Below are 8097 nucleotides of genomic sequence, written 5' to 3'. Positions count from 1 at the left end.
AAGCTACCAGCATGAGTTTGACCAAACTGCGGGAGGCAGTGGAAGACAGGAGGGCCTGGCATGCTCTGGTCCAGGGGGTCACGAAGAGTCGGACACGACTAAACAACAACAACAACTTCATCCATAGAACTCAGGGGGTTCACAACATGAAATTACAATACAAATAACTCCATGCTAAATAATAAATAATAAACATAAGAACAAAAACAAACCAATAATCCCTCTCCCGTAATCCATTTAAGGGCGTTGGATGTCAATCAGCCAAAGGCCTGGAAGAAAAGGAATACTTTCTCCTGGTGCCTAAAGGTGTGTAATGAAGGTGCCAGGAGAACATTCCCGGGGGAGAGTAGCCAACCATCCGGTTGTGGCTGTATATGTTGAGTGCAAGAATTAAGAGCAAAGCAAATAAAGAGTTGTCAACTTTTTCTTTCTTCTCTGGAGGGGGGCTCCTCTGCCTTTTGCAGCCATGTGACAGGCAGAAGTTGTTACTATTATTTATCGCTTCTTTATGCTGTGAACCACTCTGAAATCTTCGGGTGAATGGTGGTATGATTTCTAAAATAATAATAATACAGTCAAACCTCAGTTGTGGAATGTAATCCGTTCCAGAAGCCCGTTTGGATTCCAAAACGTTCGACAACGGAATCGTGGCTTCCTATTGGTCGCAAGAGCTTCCAGCACTCAGCGGAAGCGACATCGGACGTTCGGCTTCCAAAAAACATTCGAAAACTGGAATGTTTACTTCCAGGTTTTGGGCATCTGGGAGCTGAATCGTCCGAAAACAGAGCCGTTCAGGAGCCGAGGTTTGACTGTCATAAATCCCTGAGAGATGTTAGGAGACTCCTCTCTGAGCTACAAATCTCAGAGTTCCCTTTAAAGAGGGGTTGGGAACTTTGGGAACTGTAGCTTGGAGAGAGGGAATAGACTCTCAGCACCCATAACAAATGACAGTTCTCAGGATTCTATGGGGTGGAGGTAGCTATGGCTGTTATAATGGCATCACAGTGCTTTAAATGTATGGTGTGGATGTGTCCTAGAATCATAGAATCATAGAGTTGGAAGAGACCACAAGGGCCATCAAGTCCAACCCCCTGCCAAGCAGGAAACACCATCAGAGCACTCCTGACATATGGTTGTCAAGCCTCTGCTTAAAGACCTCCAAAGAAGGAGACTCCACCACACTCCTTGGCAGCAAATTCCACTGTCAAACAGCTCTCACTGACAGGAAGTTCTTCCTAATGTTTAGGTGGAGTCTTCTTCCTTGTAGTTTGGAACCATTGCTCTGTGTCCGCTTCTCTGGAGCAGCAGAAAACAACTTTTCTCCCTCCTCTATGTGACATCCTTTTATATATATGAACATGGCTATCATATCACCCCTTAACCTCCTCTTCTCCAGGCTAAACATGCCCGGCTCCCTTAGCCATTCCTCATAAGGCATCGTTTCCAGGCCTTTGACCATTTTGGTTGCCCTCCTCTGGACACGTTCCAGTTTGTCAGTGTCCTTCTTGAACTGTGGTGCCCAGAACTGGACACAGTACTCCAGGTGAGGTCTGACCAGAGCAGAATACAGTGGCACTATTACTCCCCTCGATCTAGATGCTATACTCCTATTGATACAGCCCAGAATTGCATTGGCTTTTTTAGCTGCTGCGTCACACTGTTGGCTCATGTCAAGTTTGTGGTCAACCAAGACTCCTAGATCCTTTTCACATGTACTGCTCTCAAGCCAGGTGTCACCCATCTTGTATTTGTGCCTCTCATTTTTTTGCCCAAGTGCAATACTTTACATTTCTCCCTGTTAAAATTCATCTTGTTTGTTTTGGCCCAGTTCTCTAATCTGTCAAGGTCGTTTTGAAGTGTGATCCTGTCCTCTGGGGTGTTAGCCACCCCTCCCAGTTTGGTGTCATCTGCAAATTTGATCAGGATGCCCTTGAGTCCATCATCCAAGTCCTCAGGCCCTGAAACAAGTATTGCTTTATAGAATCATAGAATTGTACAGCTGTCATTTAGTCCAACCCCTTGCAATGCAAAAATCTTTTGCCCCAAGTGAGGCTCAAACCCATGACCCTGAGATGCTCTACCAAAAAAGCCATCACAATGTTGCAAGTATATAAGGAATACCTGGTGCCCACTCAAAATGTGTCCAAGAATCGACAGACGCAGCAGTCGAGAAAAAGAAAGCAAAGTTTATTGCTGAGCAATAAAAACCCAGTGGAATTGTTTCCAGAGCCTAGACGCCGAAACCCCTGTGCATTGGGGTTTTATACCTGAGTACAAACAGCATAAGGGACGTGGGTGGTGCTGTGGGTTAAACCACAGAGCCTAGGACTTGCCGATCAGAAGGTTGGCAGTTCGAATCCCCGCGACAGGGTGAGCTCCCGTTGCTTGGTCCCTGCTCCTGCCAACCTAGCAGTTCGAAAGCACGTCAAAAGTGCAAGTAGATAAATAGGTACCGCTCCGGCAGGAAGGTAAACAGCGTTTCCGTGCGCTGCTCTGGTTCGCCAGAAGTGGCTTAGTCATGCTGGCCACGTGTCCCGGAAGCTGTACGCCGGCTCCCTCGGCCAGTAAAGCGAGATGAGCGCCACAACCCCAGAGTTGGCCACGACTGGACCTAATGGTCAGGGGTCCCTTTACCTTTACCTTTACCTTTACAAACAGCATAAAACATGACATAGTCGTATGTTGCAGCAAAAATCAAACCAATGAGCGCGCACAAGCTCTTCTTCTGACCATGTAAAGAATACTTCTGCTTTTCTCAAATGGTGTGTCAATTTTCAGCAATAAAGAGGAAAAGAAATCTATTTGACCATTGAAGCTTGAATAACCCCCACCATCTGTTATCGACTTAGAACACTGCATTGTGGCTGCTCTTTCCTATACCACTCCCCCACCCCATCTCGTGAACATGAGAAGCAGTCTGGCAAAGGTTTCCTATAGAAAAATGCCAGCACACCAGATTTATTGTTTCCTTCAAGCACAGTAGCAGGGCAGAGAGAAAGAGGGCAAAGGGGAAACTTTGGTTTCTTGAGATTTAAGCACTTTTAGCTCTGCTGAAGCCTCAGTGATTTTAAACATCATTAGGACACTATGGCAAGTTATTAAAGAAACGGGAGTGCCTGATCACCTCATCTGTCTCCTGAGAAATCTCTATGTGGGACAAGAAACTCCAGTCAGAACTGGATTTGGAACAACTGACTGGTTCAAAGTTGGGAAAGGAGTATGACAAGGCTCTTGAGAGTCCCATGGACTGCAAGAGGATAAAACCTCTCAATTCTTAAATAAATCCCTGAGAGCTCACTGGAAGGACAGATCGAGAAGCTGAGGCTCCAATACTTTGGCCACCTCATGAGAAGAGAAGACTCCCTGGAAAAGACCCTGATGTTGGGAAAGATGGAGGGCACAAGGAGAAGGGGACGACAGAGGGCGAGATGGTTGGACAGTGTTCTCAAAGCTACCAGCATGAGTTTGACCAAACTGCGAGAGGCAGTGGAAGACAGGAGTGCCTGGCATGCCGAAGCCCTGCTTCGGCAGGGCTGAAAAAAAAAAGAAAAAGGAGTGCCTGGCATGCTGTGGTCCATGGGGTCACAAAGAGTCGGACACGACTAAACGACTAAACAACAACAACAAGGATACATGGATATATAAAAATCATCTCTAGGATATATGGTTATATATGGATATATGATTATATAGAAATCATGAGGGTAAAATTCTTCCAGGTGGTCTTGCCACAACAGGATGATTTAGATCTTCCTTCTTCTCCATGGCTATGACACACACACACACACACACACACATGTATGTGAGTATACCAGTGGTTTTTAACTGAAGTTTTGTTATTTATTTTCAACTGCTGCGGAGCCATTTTAACCACAGCTTCCTGCTTCGGATGAAAACGGGAACCTGGTGAAGACTCCCTGCTTGGCTCGCTTCCTTGAAGGGCCTGTGTCTGCGCACAAAAGTCTCCTTCACATCCCGGCTTATTAAGTCCTGATGCCATTTGCCCAAACTCTAAAAAAATGGGGTTCTGTTTCAAAGCTATAGCTTGCCGCAATACGAACTCACCCTTGCCTTGCCACAAGTCAGTCACCTTCCTCTCAGCACGCTGGGTAGCTTGGCATCAGGTTTGTGCAGTGGGAGACGGCCTTCACATGCTTTATTTCCACACTGTACGAGGACAGGAGCTAAGTAAGATTTGCTTTCCTGCTCATGTCACTGTAGGCTCCTCCCCTTGTTGATGGGCGGAGCCTGAGAGGGATTGCTTTGTTTTTTGAATTACAAGATGCATACTGTGGCTCTTTACAACAGCGTACATTTAAAACATCCCTCCAAAAAAAAGAATAAACTATATTTTATTCTTCAGAGCTACAATTCCTAGCAGCCTTATAAAACTATATATACAGTGGTACCTCGCAAGACGAATGCCTCGCAAGACGAAAAACGCGCAAGACGAAAGAGTTTTCCGTTTTTTGAGTCGTTCCGCAAGACGAATTTCCCTATGGGCTTGCTTCGCAAGATGAAACGTCTTGCGAGTTCTTGCGAGTTCGTTTCCTTTTTCTTAAAGCTGCTAAGCCGCTAATAGCTGCTAAGCCGCTAAGCTGTTAATAGCCGCTAAGCTGCTAATAGCCGTGCTTCGCAAGATGAAAAAACCGCAAGACGAAGAGACTCGCGGAACGGATTAATTTCGTCTTGCGAGGCACCACTGTACACACACGAATGCCTTGGGAGTCAAACATTCTGGCCCCCGAACAATCGAAAACCGGAAGTAAGTTGTTATGTACTGAGTTGAATAGGATCCAAAATGCAGCAGTCTGATTGGTCCTAGAATAGGATTCAGAATGCAGCAGTCTGATTGGTCCTAGAACAATGCAGTAGTCTCATTGGTCTGCAGGAGCCACCCAATCCAGCTCCAGATGGAAGTGAATTCCAGAATTAGCCAGTCACATGCAGCCCATTGTGTAAATAATGTATATAAAGCAGATATTGTGGGGAAACAATTCATTCCTCCTCACCACTATGAGCTGTATAAAGAGCATGAAATCACTTTGCGACACTGAGTATATTTCATAAGTGTTCCGGTTTTTGAACTTTTTTTGGAAGCCAAATGTCCAGCGTGGCTTCTGCTATTGTTTCCAGTGCTCCTGTACAATTGGAAACTAATAAGAAGCTGTGCCTTGGTTTCCGAACGTTTTGGAATTCGAATGGACTTCTGGAACAGATTCCGTTCGACTTCTGAGGTACGACGGTATATTAAAAAAAATACAGTTCCCAGGATTCAGGGGGAGGGGTGTCCTGATTTAAATGTATGGTATATATATAACCTTAACAAAGGTAGTGTTGGAGGTCAAGGAGGAGCAGATTCTGTGGTGCTAAAGTGACAGATAATTGCCTTCCCTGTGTATCCTGTAACAGAGAAAATATATAACTTGTTTTGATTTTTTTAATGCTCCTTCTAAAAAAAAATTATATTGGGAAATAATCTATAATGAATTGAAAAAAATGTTTAAAAGTATTTTTCAAAAAAAAAAAAAGACACACACACAAAAAAACCTAGAGTACTTTCTGTTGGGGATAATTCAGAATGAAATTCCCAGGTGTCAAAAAAGGTTATTTATGTATGCTACTACTGTGGCCTGTGCTTTGTTAGCCCAAAAATGGAAAACAAGTGAGGTCCCAACTACTGTATAGAAGAATGGCAACTTAAGATGACAGAATGTGCGCAAATTGCAAATTTAACATATAGAATTAGAGAACAAGAAGAACATACGTTTAGATAAGATTGGAAAACGTTTCTTGAATACCGTATTTTTCGCCCTATAGGACGCACTTTTTCCCCTCCAAAAATGAAGGGGAAATCTGTGTGCGTCCTATGGGGCGAATGCAGGCTTTCGCTGAAGCCTGGAGAGCGAGAGGCATCAGTGCGCACCGACCCCTCTCGCTCTTCAGGCTTCAGGAAGCTATCCGCAAGCCTTGCGAGCCCGGGTGAGGTCCCGCCAGGCTCGCAAGGCTTGCAGGCAGCAGCCTGTTCTGGGGGCTGGGGTTGGGGGAAGCTCGGGCTTCCCCCGTGCCTGCCCCGTGCCTGAGGGGGAAATATTTTTTTTTCTTTATTTTCCCCCCCCAAAAAAACTAGGTGCGTCCTATGGGGCGGTGTGTCCTATGGGGCGAAAAATACGGTATATGGAGGGAAATTGTGCATGGCTGAAAACGTTGGCAGCTTTAAGATAAATTCAGCAGTGTAAATGAGGTTTGATGGATGTATTAATGGAATATTGAATGGTTTAGTTTTTGTAAAATACAGTGGTACCTCAGGTTAAGTACTTAATTCGTTCCGGAGGTCCATTCTTAACCTGAAACTTTTCTTAACCTGAAGCACCACTTTAGCTAATGGGGCCTCCTGCTGCCGCCGCGCCGCTGGAGCCCGATTTCTGTTCTTATCCTGAAGCAAAGTTCTTAACCTGAAGCACTATTTCTGGGTTAGCGGAGTCTGTAACCTGAAGCATCTGTAACCTGAAGTGTATGTAACCTGAGGTACCACTGCATGCAGGGATTTATGATATCTAAAATGAACCATGGGAAGAGAAGAAGGGAAGTCATTGATATCTTCAGGATGTTAAAAGAGTATTTTAAATTGTATAACAGAAAATTTAATAAAAGCTCTATTAAAAAAAGGAGAGTTGTGATTACTGAATGCTAGCAGAAACGTTTATGCTGGCTTGGTCATGTTCACAGAATGGGAGATGGCGGGAGCCCCCAGAATGTGCTCTACAGAGAGCTGGCTATAGCACCAGGCCCATTGGCAGACCCTTGCCAACAACCACAAGGCCTGGAAACAGGCAGTTGTACATCCATAGCATGGAGAAAGGAGGGAGGAACGCAGAGAGAGAATTGCCATGGTGTGTCTGCAGCAGCGCATTGGGACACCTTCATCTGCCCCAGCTGCAACGAAACATGTCTCTCCTGCATCAGTCTCTACAGCCACAGCTGGGGCTGCAACCTTCCAGAAGCTGGACTTCACTCCCAAAGATGCACTCCTCCATTGTCTCCCGCTGAGACAGATGGAGCTAGCAACTAGCATAAATCCAAGAGGAAATTCAGCCACTTTTATGTTTTGTTAAAATTGCAGATGAGTGTTGTTAGCTGGGGCTTTTATCCATGCCAGTCTCTGTTGGATTTTATTCCTAGATTTTATTATTGCAAGACTAGGTCTTGATTTTGTCTGTTTCACTGTGTTTGTCAGCTAGAGAATATTTGTTGGTAATGAATTCACAAGCTAAATCGATAAATATGAATTTGTCTGTTTTACAGTTGCTTTCAACAATTTTTATTTTAAAAACAAAGTACATCAGCTGACCTTGGATTATTGATTGATTGATTTTTTGCTGGTGTTAAGTGGTGGCATTTTTTTGGGGGGGTAATAGTTTTAACTAATTAACATCCCGATCTTAATTTTAAAACCTCCCAAGTCAATTAAAAACCAAACCAGGAGCAGTTCTGTCCCTGCCATGGACAGTCTCTAATCTGCTTTCTCTGTAGCGAACTTGACGCTAGGAGCTGCCAACTTTCCCCTCTGCTCCTGTGCCCTTTGCAGCGCTTGACTCAAACAGCACCTTAAAAAAACAACAAGAAGAAAAACGCTTTTTAAAAAAGACAGATAAAACCACCAGAAAAAGACTTCACCCTGGAAAACATGGTGTTAGGGGTTTGCCAACTTCCACCCCTCCCTCTGCTCCTGTGCCCTTTTGCAGCAGACTGACACAAATAAATGAAGCTGCGGGATGGGGAGGAGGACATTTCCTCCATCACTACTTCGTGTCCGGAAAAATTGTGGGAAGAGGGTGGCAGAATGGAGGGAGAAATGCGAAGTCTGGCAGGACCCAGGACCCTTCGTTGCTCCCCTCGCGCGGCCGCTGTTTCCGGGGGGTTTGTTTTCCCTGAAACACTCGAAAGGGTTAAAATCTGGGCTTCCCGGGAGCAATGCAGAAACGCGAGAAGCGGGTGGGGGTGTCAGTGGGGATTCCCCCCCACAAAGAAAGACCGCTTCCTCTTCTTGCAGGGAGTTTTGCTTCTGAATGGCTGCGGGAGAGGTAAGTCTGTCTT

Source organism: Podarcis erhardii (genome assembly GCF_964252035.2).
Source record: "Podarcis erhardii genome assembly, chromosome: 2".
In the NCBI taxonomy this organism is placed as follows: Eukaryota; Metazoa; Chordata; class Lepidosauria; order Squamata; family Lacertidae; genus Podarcis; species Podarcis erhardii.
Note: the sequence above shows the minus strand (reverse complement) of the source record.